Here is an 11925-nt window from a genome sequence, read left to right as displayed (position 1 = left end):
AAGGCAAGGAAGAATTCTTCCTCCCTTAGAGCCTTCAGAAGGAGCACAACTCTGCTGACATTTGACTTCAGAGTTCTGGCCTCCAGAACTGTGAGAGAATGCATTTCTATTGTTTCAGGCCATCCAGTTTGTAGGAATTTGTTATAGCAGCCCTAGGAAACTCATACTCACTCTTCATCACAGCTTATCTAAATTAAACATTTCAGACAGAAACACTACAAATGATTTGATGGGTTATCTTTATAAGAAGCATACTTAGGCCGGCTGTGGTGGCTCATGCCTGTAAGTGAGGCCAAGGCAGGCAGATCACTTGAGCTCAGTAGTTCAAGACCAGCCTAGGCAACATGGCGAAATCCCGTCTCTACAAGAAATACAAAAATTAGCTGGGCATGGGGGCACACACCTGTAGTCCCAGCTACTCAGGAGGCTGGGGTGGGAGGATCACTTGAGCCTGGGAGGCAGAGGTTGTAGTGAGCTGAGATGGAGCCACTGTACTCCAGCCTGGGTGACAGAGCGAGACCCTGTCTTAAAAAAAAAAAAAAGCATACTTAATCAGAATCTGCAGTTACTTACAAAATCAATTACCTAACAAGTCTATCAAATACATTTCTTTCTTTTTTTTTTTTTTTTGAGACAGAGTCTCAATCTGTCATCCAGGCTGGAGTGCAGTGTACATTTCTTACAAATACTGTTTTAAATGAAATAAAAGTGTGATTGTTAAAAGCCATTTAGAACTCAAATTACTATTCCTGATTCCATTCAGAACTCCGTTACACAAAGAAAAGGCAAATGGGAAAAACTAGTTAAATTTTCTTTGATGCAAGAGATGTTGTCAGTTTAAATTCTCTAACAGAGAGCCAGGTGTAGTGGTTCATGCTTGTAATCCCAGCACTTTGGGAGGCCAAGGCGAGAGGATTGCATAAGTCCAGGAGTTCAAGACCAGCCTGGGCAACATAGTAAGACCCTGTTTCTACAAAAACTAAAAAAATTAGCCAGGCATGGTGACATATGCCTGTAGTCCCAGCTACTCAGGAGTCTGAGGTGGGAGGATTGCTTAAGCCTGGGAGGTTGAGGCTGCAATGAGCCGTGACTGTGCCATGCCCTCCAGCCTGGGTGACAGAGTAAAACTCTATCTTAAAAATAAAAAATAAATACATAAATTCTGTAACAGAAACCTTTTCTTATAGAAGTTTCCTGGCTGGGCGTGGTGGCTCACACCTGTAATCCTAGCAGTTTGGGAGACTGATGCAGGAGGATTGCTTGAGGCCAAGAGTTCAGCCCAACCTGGCCAACATAGTAAGATCCTGTCTCATTAAAAGAAAAAATAAAAAAAAAAAAAGAAGTTTCCTTACTAAGGCTGCAAGAAAAATCAGTGAAGAAGCTATTAATTGACAAGTGAGCACTTCATATAAATTTGGGCCAAACAGGTGGGAATTGCAAAGTTTGGGAAGTGTTTGCTCATTTATCTCCTGAGGTTGGTTCAGGAAATCGGCGACTGCTACCTCCATATCATTTGCTCTCCTTCCTTTTAGAACTCTATGGCAATGTTTTGAGGATTAAAGAGGAGAGTGATGACTATCCAAAAGTCAGAGAACACAACTATGAGACTGGAGACACTAGAAAACTAAAAAAGTAATGGGCCTTTGCTGACTCAGGGAGATGATTTCCCAAGAGGGAAGAAAACTGGAACCTGAGAAATAAGTGATTTAGTAATGTGGCTGCTAAAATACGGAAAAACTAGAATGAATGGCTTACAAATTTTTGAAATGAAGTTAGAAGAGGGTTATACTGTGAAGAAGAATGAAAAGCTAAACATTTCATTCAGGTAAGCATATCACATAGGAAAAACTCTAGTTGACTTTGGTGTGGCAGTGAGTTTTTAGATACAACACCAAAGCACAATCCATAAAAGAAAAGAAAGATAGATAAGTTGGACTTCATTAAAATGGAAAACTTCTGCTCTGCAAAGACACCATTAAGAGAATGAAAATACAAGCCACAGACTACGAGAAAATATGTGCAAAACACCTATCTGATAAAGGCAGTATGTCTAAAATACAAAGAACTCTTAAAACTCAGCAGTAAGAAAATGAACAACCTGATTAAAATATGGGCAAAAGAGCTGAATGGAAACCTCACCAAAGAATACATGTAGATGGCAAATAAACATATGAAAAGATTCTCAACATAATATGTCACTAGAAAATTGCAATTTAAACAAGATACCACTATACACTTATTAGATGAGCTAAAATCCAAAATACTAAGAACAGCAAATGCTGATGAGGTTGTGGAGCAACAGGAGCTCTCATTCATTGCTGGTGGGAATGCAAAATGATGCAGCCACTTGGAAGACAGTCTGGCAGCTTCTTAAAGATTAAACAAAGGCTTACCAGACACTCCAGCAATTGCACTCTGTGTGTGTGTGTGTATTTATATGTGTGTGTGTATACATGTATGTGTATTTATATGTGTGTATTTGTGTGTGTGTGTATGTGTACAGTGATCCCTCGGTATCTACAGGGGATTGGTTCTGGAAAGCTCTATGGATACCAAAATCTGAGGATACTCAACTTTCTTACATAAAATGGTGTGAGATTTGCATATAATCTATGCACATCCTCCTGTATACTTTATTTTCTATTGTATTTACTTATTTTTTGAGACAGGTTCTCACAGTCTCCCAGGCTGGGATGCAGTGGTGTGATCATGGCTCACTGCAGCCTTAACCTCCGGGACTTCAGCAGTCCTCCCAGCTCAGCCTCCTAAGTAGCTGGGACCACAAGCATGCACCACTACACCTGGCTAATGTTATTTTTTGTAGAAATGGAAGTCTCACTATGTTGCCCAGGCTGGGCTTCTGTATACTTTAAGTCATTTCTAGATCACTTATAATACCTAATACAATGTAAATGTTATGTAAATAGATGTTATACTGTATTTTTAAATTTTGTATTTTTTTAATTGTTATATTGTTATTTTTTATTATTGTTGTTGCTGTTGTTTGGAATATTTTTTATCCCAGTTGGTTGAATCCATGGATGTGGAACCCATAGATATGGAGGACCAACTATATTTATTATTTAGATCAAGATATATTTCAATATATAAATTTAAAATCTTTTCTGAAATAAAAGAAGATTGACTCTTCTTTTCAAGGAAAGGAACTTACCATGAGCCAGGGAAAATTGATTCAAATATATCCTAGTAAAACTAATGGACTAGGGATCTTTTCTTGCTACCGGAATAAATAGTGTGAAAAATATGGTTGTTGAAGAGACAAAGTATCTGTCAAAAGGAATTGTCCTTTTGATAAATTTCAGTTTTGTAAGAGATTATATATATTTTGTATATATATTTTGCATTATTTGTATATATGTATATTTTATATATATGTGTGTGTGTTTATATATATGTGTGTATATATTTGACTCTTTAGATCCATGGGTTCATCTAATTACCTCTGCTTCTATTTAACATTGTACTGGGCTGTTTTGAAGTGATGTTCAGAGAATACAATCAGGACAGTGCAGAAGTTCTGCTCTGTAGAGGAGTTGTATGAGTGGACGTTGAAGAGCCTCAAGTCACCTTCTCAACCCTCCTACCAATATAGCTTCTCCCTGACTGGTTGAGATGAAGACTTAACCTGAAGATTGGTTTCTTGTTACTGATTTTCTAGTGCCCAGGTTATATGGTGTGGCTGTATCCCCACCCAAATCTCATCTTGGATTGTAGTTACCATAGTCCTTATATGTCGTGGGAAGGACCTGGTGGGAAGTAATTGAATCATGGGGGTGGTTTCTCCCATGCTATTCTTGTGATAGTATGTTCTCATGAGATCTTATGGTTTTATAAGGAGCTTCCCCCTTCACTCACCTCTCATTCTTCTCCTTCCTGCCACCATGTGAAGAAGGACATATTTGCTTCCCCTTCCACCATGATTGTAAGTTTCCTGAGGCCTCCCCAGTCATGCTGAACTGTGAGTCAATTAAACCTCTCCTTTATAAATTACCCAGTCTCAGGTATGTCTTTATTAGCAACATGAGAACAGACTAATACACCAGAGCTCTCTTAGTGTTTGTTCTTCCCCATCACACCCTTCACATCTTTCTCTCTCTGTCCTGTCTTTCTCACACACACACATACACACATACATACACACACACATACACACACCCTTTACTGTGATACTGTGGCTTCTGTCCTTCCCCAGTATTCATTATTGGACAGAGGAGCTAGGGGATATGAGTTCACAGACCAAACTAAGGTATCTGAGTAAAGCAACCACTTCAAAAAAAAAAAAAATTATGGCCAGATGACAGATACCATCAGGAGATGCATTAGAACAGATGAACCAAGGGTTTAGAATAAGCATAATAAATATATTAAAGTATGTAAGTGAGGATATTAGTAACATGATAATAATGAAATCAATACATTGTATATGTACAATTCTGGGTTTCAGGGTTTTACTTTTAGCACGTTAGATATGACATTCCATTGTCTTTTGGCCTTCAGTATTTCTGATGATAAGTTAGCTCATTTGTCTACTCATGGTTCCCTGTATGTAGTATATGCTGTTTTTCTTGGTCATTTTCCAGATTTTCTGCTTTTTAGTAGGTTGATTATGATGTGTTCAAGAGTAGCTTTCTTTCTATTTGTCAAGTTGTGTTGGGCTTCTTGGATCTGTAAGCTTATATTTATCATCAGACTTGTGAAATTTTTGGCCATTATTTCTCCAAATAATTTACTTCTCCAAATTTTTCTAGGCCGGGCGCGGTGGCTCAAGCCTGTAATCCCAGCACTTTGGGAGGCCGAGACGGGCGGATCACGAGGTCAGGAGATCGAGACCATCCTGGCTAACACGGTGAAACCCCGTCTCTACTAAAATACAAAAAACTAGCCGGGCGAGGTGGCGGACGCCTGTAGTCCCAGCTACTCGGGAGTCTGAGGCAGGAGAATGGCGTAAACCCAGGAGGCGGAGCTTGCAGTGAGCTGAGATCCGGCCACTGCACTCCAGTCCGGGCGACAGAGCAAGACTCCGCCCAAAAAAAAAAAAAAAAAAGGATAGGAACAGGTAGGGCTGGTGTGGACAAAGGCAAGCAGACTCCTAGGCAGGCAGAGATGGGTGCCAATTAATTAGGCAGAAACAATGGAAAGGTCTCAGAGAGAGAAGCAAAGAAACCCATATCCCATCCCACCTATTTTTAAAAATTGATGCCTAGGCTGAACACATCAGAAGTAGTCAGTGGGCAACACTGGTTTAAAAAAAGAAAGGAGGGAAGAAGGAAGGGAGAGGGGTGGGGGAGGAGAAAGAGAGGGAGAGAATTTCCATTTATAAAAATTACTCTTATTTAAAACAGCTTTTGGAATGTTAGCAGGATTTCACAATGCAGACATCTCAGTTTGAGACAGCTTGATTGATTTCCTGATTTCCAGGAAAACGGAGCTATCATCTTGTTCCTGCTTCGTTGTTTACTGGCATAAATAATGCAGTTCTTACAAAATGTGAAATGGCTGCTGAAGAAGTGAAATTTAATTCTTTTTGACATATTGTTCCAAATCCCCTCAAAAATGAAGAAACCAGTGGAGAAACTTTCTTCCTCCCTTCACAAAAAAAGAATGTGAAGAATTCTGGAAGATTTTGTTCCTTTGGGAGTTTGTACGTGAACTAAAGGCTCTGAACCAGTCTGTTGGACCACAGAGTCAGATGGGAATAAGCACAGTTCACCTCCGTAGTTTCGTGTTATACCTGCACAACCCAACCAAAAACTGGAGGGCAGCAGCCATGTTTTGTAGGTCCCATATTCCCAAGAGCATTAACATCATCCACAAGTGTTTTTGAGTACCCACTGATACAACCACAACAATGGTAAAAATAGCTAATATTTACTGTGCACTCTGTGTATGCACTTTACCCTCACTAGTCCTATGAGCTAAGCTCTTCCAAGATTCCATCTTGGGGAAGGAAAATAAGGCTCAGAGGAGGAAAACAGCCTGCTCCAAATTGCATAGTGTGACAAGCAGGCTTACATGCCCAGTTATTTGATTAAACAGTCTAGATGTTGCTGCAAAGAAATTTTGTAAATGGAATTAGCATTTACAATCAGTTGATTGTAAGCAAAGCAGATTACCCTCCCTGCTGAGGGTGGGCCTCAACCTATCAGGAGAAGGCCTCAAGAGCAAAGGGAGAGGTTTCTAGGAAAAGGAATTCTGACTTAAGACTACAACATAGAGATCTTGCCTGAGTTTCCAGTCTGCCTGGCCTGCGCTATGAATTTCAGATTCAAGATTGCAACATCAACTCTTACCTGAATTGCTAGCCAGCTGGTCTGTCCTACAAACTTCAGACTTGCTAATCCCTGGCAATCTTGTCAGCCAATTCCTAAAAATAAATAAGGATGGGTGGATGGATGGATGGATGGATGGATAGATAGATAGATAGATAGATAGATAGATAGATACAGATATAGATAGATGATAAATATAGATGATATAGATAGATGATATATATATAGGTGGATATAGATTGATGATAGAGATTTTTGCAGGTTCTGCATATGTCCTGTTGGTTCTGTTTCTCTGGAGAACCCTGACTATACACATGGCTAGTAAGTAGCAAAGCCAGGATGCAACCCCGGGTCTTTTTGAATGCAAAGCTGAGGCTCTTAACTCCACACTCTGCAGACCTTGCCCAAAAGGCTGCATATACCAGGGTTGTAGTATAAACAAGAGCTGCTGTAACCCAGCTGTGTTCCTACTGTGGGAACTAACACAGCCAGGCAGGGTATGGTACCTGGTGCTGTAAGCAAGAGGGGGCTATATTTGGCTTTTGAGCAAGGGGATGTGTCTCAGCAGCATTAAGGAAGAAGAATCTGGCAGCAGAACAGATAAGGAAGAGCCTAGAGGGAGGAAATCATTGTGTATTATTAATCTTAGAACAGGTGCGCAGGGCCCTAAAGTGGCCAACACAGAATAGCTGGGAGGAGCATTATCACGGAGGGGCCCCTAGATGTGGGATGAACAGGGAAACAAGGCAGAGGCAGGGAGGAGCCAGCAAGGTGGCCCTGCTAAATGGCCAAGAGACAGAGGGCATCGTGGGCCAGAGTGGGGGACTCTGATGGGAGAGCTGGTCTAGGGAGGTTAGTTTAGGAAGGTTAAGTGGGAAGAGATGGGGTGGCTCGGTGGGAGGATTCCACAGAAAGCCTCCGGAGTCAGATCCAGGCTCTAGAGAGAAGACCAGGCTGGAGGGCCAGTACGGCTGGGAAGAAAGGAAAGCCACAGGGTAAGGACTTTGCTCTGTGAGCTAGGTCAAAGGCAGCAGGAAGCTGGCCCGGTGACCAGACTGGGGAGATAGAGTTGGAAGGCACTGGGGGGTGGGAGACAGTCACACCGCTGAGGCAGATGGGCTCCCTGTAGAGGAGGGTGGCAGGCATGGTGGAGAGGCGTGGGACCCAGGACTGCAAGATTTGTTGATCAGAGGCTGCTATAGAACATGACAGAGTCCTTGTGGACAAAGGGTAGATGCCGAAGGCAGATGTCAGGGTGTTTGCTAGGGAGTCGTGGTGAGAAAACAGGTGACAAACACAGACTCCTCTTTGAAGACAGTTTGTCAAGAAGGTAAAGAACCCAGGTGGGAATAAGGTAGTAGACCCATTGAGGAGGGATTTAACATGGACACAAGGTGAGTGGGAAAAACTGCTACTGAGAAGGAGGAAGTGGAGATGTCAGGAAGATGGGGTAATTGAGGAGGGAAGAGGATGTGGTAGAGAAAATAATAAAAATAACAGTTAATGCTTGGCAAGCACTTCCTTTGTGCCAGGCACTGTTCTGAGTACATTCCTTATCTTTATTTCTTTAGTGTTACTGTCCCCATTTTACAGATGGAGAAACTGAGGCCCCAGATCACAGGGCTGGTGAGAATAATATGTCGTATGTCTCCAGAGCTAACAGTTAACTACTATAGTGTGCCACACAAGGAGAGAGCAGCATTAGAGAGGGGTGCCACTTCCTCTGATGGAGGATAAAAAAGAAAGATTGCCAGTCTGGGCAACATAGTAAGACCCTGTCTCTACAAAAAATAAAAATAAAAAAATTAGCGAGGTATGGTGGCACGTGCCTGTAGTCCTAGCTACTTGGGAGGCTGAGGTGGGAGGATTGCTTGAGCCCAAGAGTTTGAGGCTGCAGTGGGCTATGGTTGTGCCACTGCACTCCAGCCTGGGCAACAGAGTGAGACCCTGTGTCTGAAAAAGAAACAAATAAGATAAAAGCAAAGGCTGAACTAAACTCAAATTTCTAAAGGCATTGCCCTATCCTGCTGGGCTGGAGGAAATCCAACTGTAACCTTTACTGGGGTTCTTCCTTGGAACTTTAGAAAACTTCTGCATCTTATGGACCCCACAATCTGGAGAAAGCCCCCGTGCGTATGAGTCTGTATTGAAACCACTGAGATGCTGTGCCAGTTAAGAATGTATGGGCCATACATACAAGAAACCTGCCTGATAGCGGCTTAAGCTAAAAAAGTAATTTAGTTATTTCACATAGCAAGAGGTCTAGAGGCAGGCAGTCCTCAGAGTGGTTTCATAGTTCCCTGATGTATCCAAGCATTTAGGATCTTTCTATCCTTGCATTCCATTGTCCTCAGTTTGTGGGCCTTTGCCTTTTACCCTAGGCTTGCTATCTCATGGTCACACCATGGCTGCCAGAGCTGCAGAGCTCACAAAACCATCTTCAGGGCAGGTAGCAGGTACAGACCACCTGTATCTCCTTCCCAGACTTCTCCCAAGTTCTCTTGGGCAGGACTGAGTCCTAAATCAATCCCTAGCAAAGGGAAAATCAGCACACTTGGTTTAGGGTTTTCATGGGTCACCCTCTGGAGCTGGAGGAAAGGCCCACCTTCCCGAGCAAGCTGCATCTAGAATAAAATGTGGGTTCTTTAAGGAACATGGGAGAATGGCTGTTGGGTGGGTAACCAACACTTCTGTCTCAGAAGACCACTGACCCAGTCCACGGGACTCTTTGGGGTCCATGGTCTGCTGCCCCAGGCCACACTCTGGAGACAGAAATTTCAGCCAAAACCAGGAGCCCTGGGCTTAGGGTCCAGCCTCCCCAGGCACACCCAGCAGCTCCTTCCTGGGTTTTGTCAGGGTGTTGTGGGGAGCTGGCACCATCCCAAATGCATATGGGTACTCATGGGCTTCTTTCTACCTCCTTCTGGTCAGGAGAAACCTCCTATCTAAGCCACAGTGCTTCTCAACCACACTTCCCTTCCTCATCCCCTACCTCGTCCCATCCCGGGGTCCTGGCCAAATCTTCTCAATAGTGAGACCTTTGGGAACACAGAGAGGAATGTCTTATGGCAGCTCCTTCTCTTGGCCAGTTAACACAAACCTGTCCCAAGGCGTGGCTACCTTTGTGCCTGTGGTGGCCGGGGGCTCAGGGGCGGTAACACAGGGAGCAAAAAACACACATTCATCTCCACCGTGCCCATACCACACTGGCAGCAGGAAGAATGGTGCAGTGGTAAATTGGAGATCTGAGCCCTGGCCCTACTCTGGGCTTAAGTGTCTTCATCAGTAAAATTGTTTAGAGGGACCATGGTGGGGCAGGAATGGAAGAGTTCCACCCATTCTGCAAACTAGATATAGAGGCCTCCACCAATTCCCTAACACAGGGGTCCCCAATCCCCAAGCGGGGGCCGATACCTGTCTGTGGCCCGTTAGGGACGAGCTGCACAGCAGGAGATGAGCTGCAGGTGAGCATTACAGCCTGAGCTGTGCCTTCTGCCAGATCAGTGGCGGCACAAGATTCTCATAGGAGCACAAACCCTATTGTGAACTGCGCATGCGAGGGATCCAGGTTGCACGCTCCTTATGAGAATCTAATGCCTGATGATCTGAAGTGGAACAGTTTCACCCAAAACCATTCCCCACCACCTCCCATCCTTGGAAAAATTGTCTTCCATGAAACCAGTCCCTGGAGCCGAAAAGGTTGGGGACTGCTGCCCTAGCAAAATGCCCCAGTCACGTCCATTTCTACCTGGATGGTGAGGTTGGGCGGTCCAGAGGAGTGGGCCCTGATGAGTGTGTGGGCGTCCAGGTGCAGTGCTGGAAGTTTCCAACCTGGCTCCATGATCATAGAGAGTGGGGCTGGGGGGCTTGTTAGGAATTCACAGAGGATACCTAAAGCCTCATTTCAGTAGCTGGAACAGCCTCATTCCAATAGCTCATAACTGGGGTCCATGAACTATAGAATTCAGGGGTCTGTGCACTTGGATTGGAATAGAATACAACTTTATTTTCAGTCATTTCTATTTCCTGGGTTATGAACAAAGGGAGCAAAGTGCAGTTGTATCAGCAGCGCCAATAGAAACCACAGAGTTTTTCATATCCCTTTACAGTTTGCCACAGGTATCTTAAAATACTGTTTACACTCATCTCTACTTCAATTTACCATTGTTTAATAGGCCCACCCCTAGATCTTGTTATTCAATATGTTAATAAAGAAACCTATGCACATAGTACCATGTTACACATTTTAAAAATATTTTGACAACTGTATATAAATATAACTAGCTTACTTTGTAATCCTACATATTTTATGTGTACGAAAATATTATTCTGAAATTAGCCAGGCATAGTGGTGCATGCCTATAGTCCCAGCTACTTGGGAGGCTGAGGTGGGAGGATCACCTGAACCCAGGGAGGTCGAGGCTGCAGTGAGCCATGATTGCACCACTGCACTCCAGCCTGGGCAATGGAGTGAGACCCCCATCTCAAAAGAAAAGAAAAGAAAATATGATTTTGAGAAGCGATCAAAGGCACAAAAAATGGCCAAAGGCCCCTGACTGAGTGTCATCCACCCAGAGTGAGGGCCGCCGTCCAGCTAAGCCGGGACCCTGCAGGAGGAACCAAAGCAGAAGAATCCCTGGCACCACCCTTGCTCCGGGATATACCCCTGGGTGCTCAACGAAGAAGTGAGAACAACTTGCTGCCATCTTCAGTTTGATGGAATGGCCTTAGGCCTCTGCTGCCCATTGTGAAATCACCGGCCTCTTACCTAAAAGCTCAGGAGGATTTAGGGAGAATGCAGATAGAGCACCTGAGTTCACTGTGTAATGAAGGAAGGGAAGCCTCCCAGCATTAGATCTTAGGGAATTGTTTCAACCAAATTTAAGGATGCAAAAGCCAAGAGTTGGGAGGAGAGGCAGGGAGAGATTCCTCCCTCCTCACCTGTGGCTGCAGCACTGCTTGGGGGCATGGAAAAACAGTTTTCCACACCCTAGCAGACAGCAAAAGCTATTTCAATGTGCCAAGTGAAAGTTGAGCCATGCCCTCATCCAAACTAGCCTCCAGCCTCACGCAGGCAGCTCGGGGCACCTGTGCGCACTGGGCTCACCCTTACGGAGCTGTTCCTCCATCAGGCAGCTCTGGGCACCGGTGTATACTGGGCTTGCCCTTACAGGGGCTGTTCCTCCATTTCTGTCTCCCCTTGTGCTGCCCCTCACTGGAAGCAGCACCACTCCAATCCACGCCAGGCAAGCCCGGCCCTGGGACACCGCTGCTCTCTGTTCTCATGGATGACTCAGGCCCCAGCAAAAATACTCTTTGTTCCTCAAAAGAGGGAATGGAGGGCACACTTGCTGTTAGGAAATGTCCCCCACCTTGCAGTCTGGCTTCCTGATCTCTCTGTTAAGATATTTTAAGCCACCCCATCAGCCACAGAACGAAGCCCATCCACCAAGAGTACTTGAGCCCAAATCTCCCCCACCCCCACCATGCCAGCTCCTCTGCCCGCAGATAGCAGGAGAATAGACTTGTTTCCTATCACACAGGCCATGTGCTCACTGGGCAAGACCCAAACCCATGCAGCCCCCACTCCCTTTACCCCCCACCCCCTCCACCCCCCACCTTGCGCTGCTGAGCA

This window comes from Rhinopithecus bieti, unplaced genomic scaffold (assembly GCF_001698545.2).
Source record: "Rhinopithecus bieti isolate Rb0 unplaced genomic scaffold, ASM169854v2 scaffold_4553, whole genome shotgun sequence".
In the NCBI taxonomy this organism is placed as follows: domain Eukaryota; kingdom Metazoa; phylum Chordata; class Mammalia; order Primates; family Cercopithecidae; genus Rhinopithecus; species Rhinopithecus bieti.
This window is presented reverse-complemented; position numbering follows the sequence as displayed.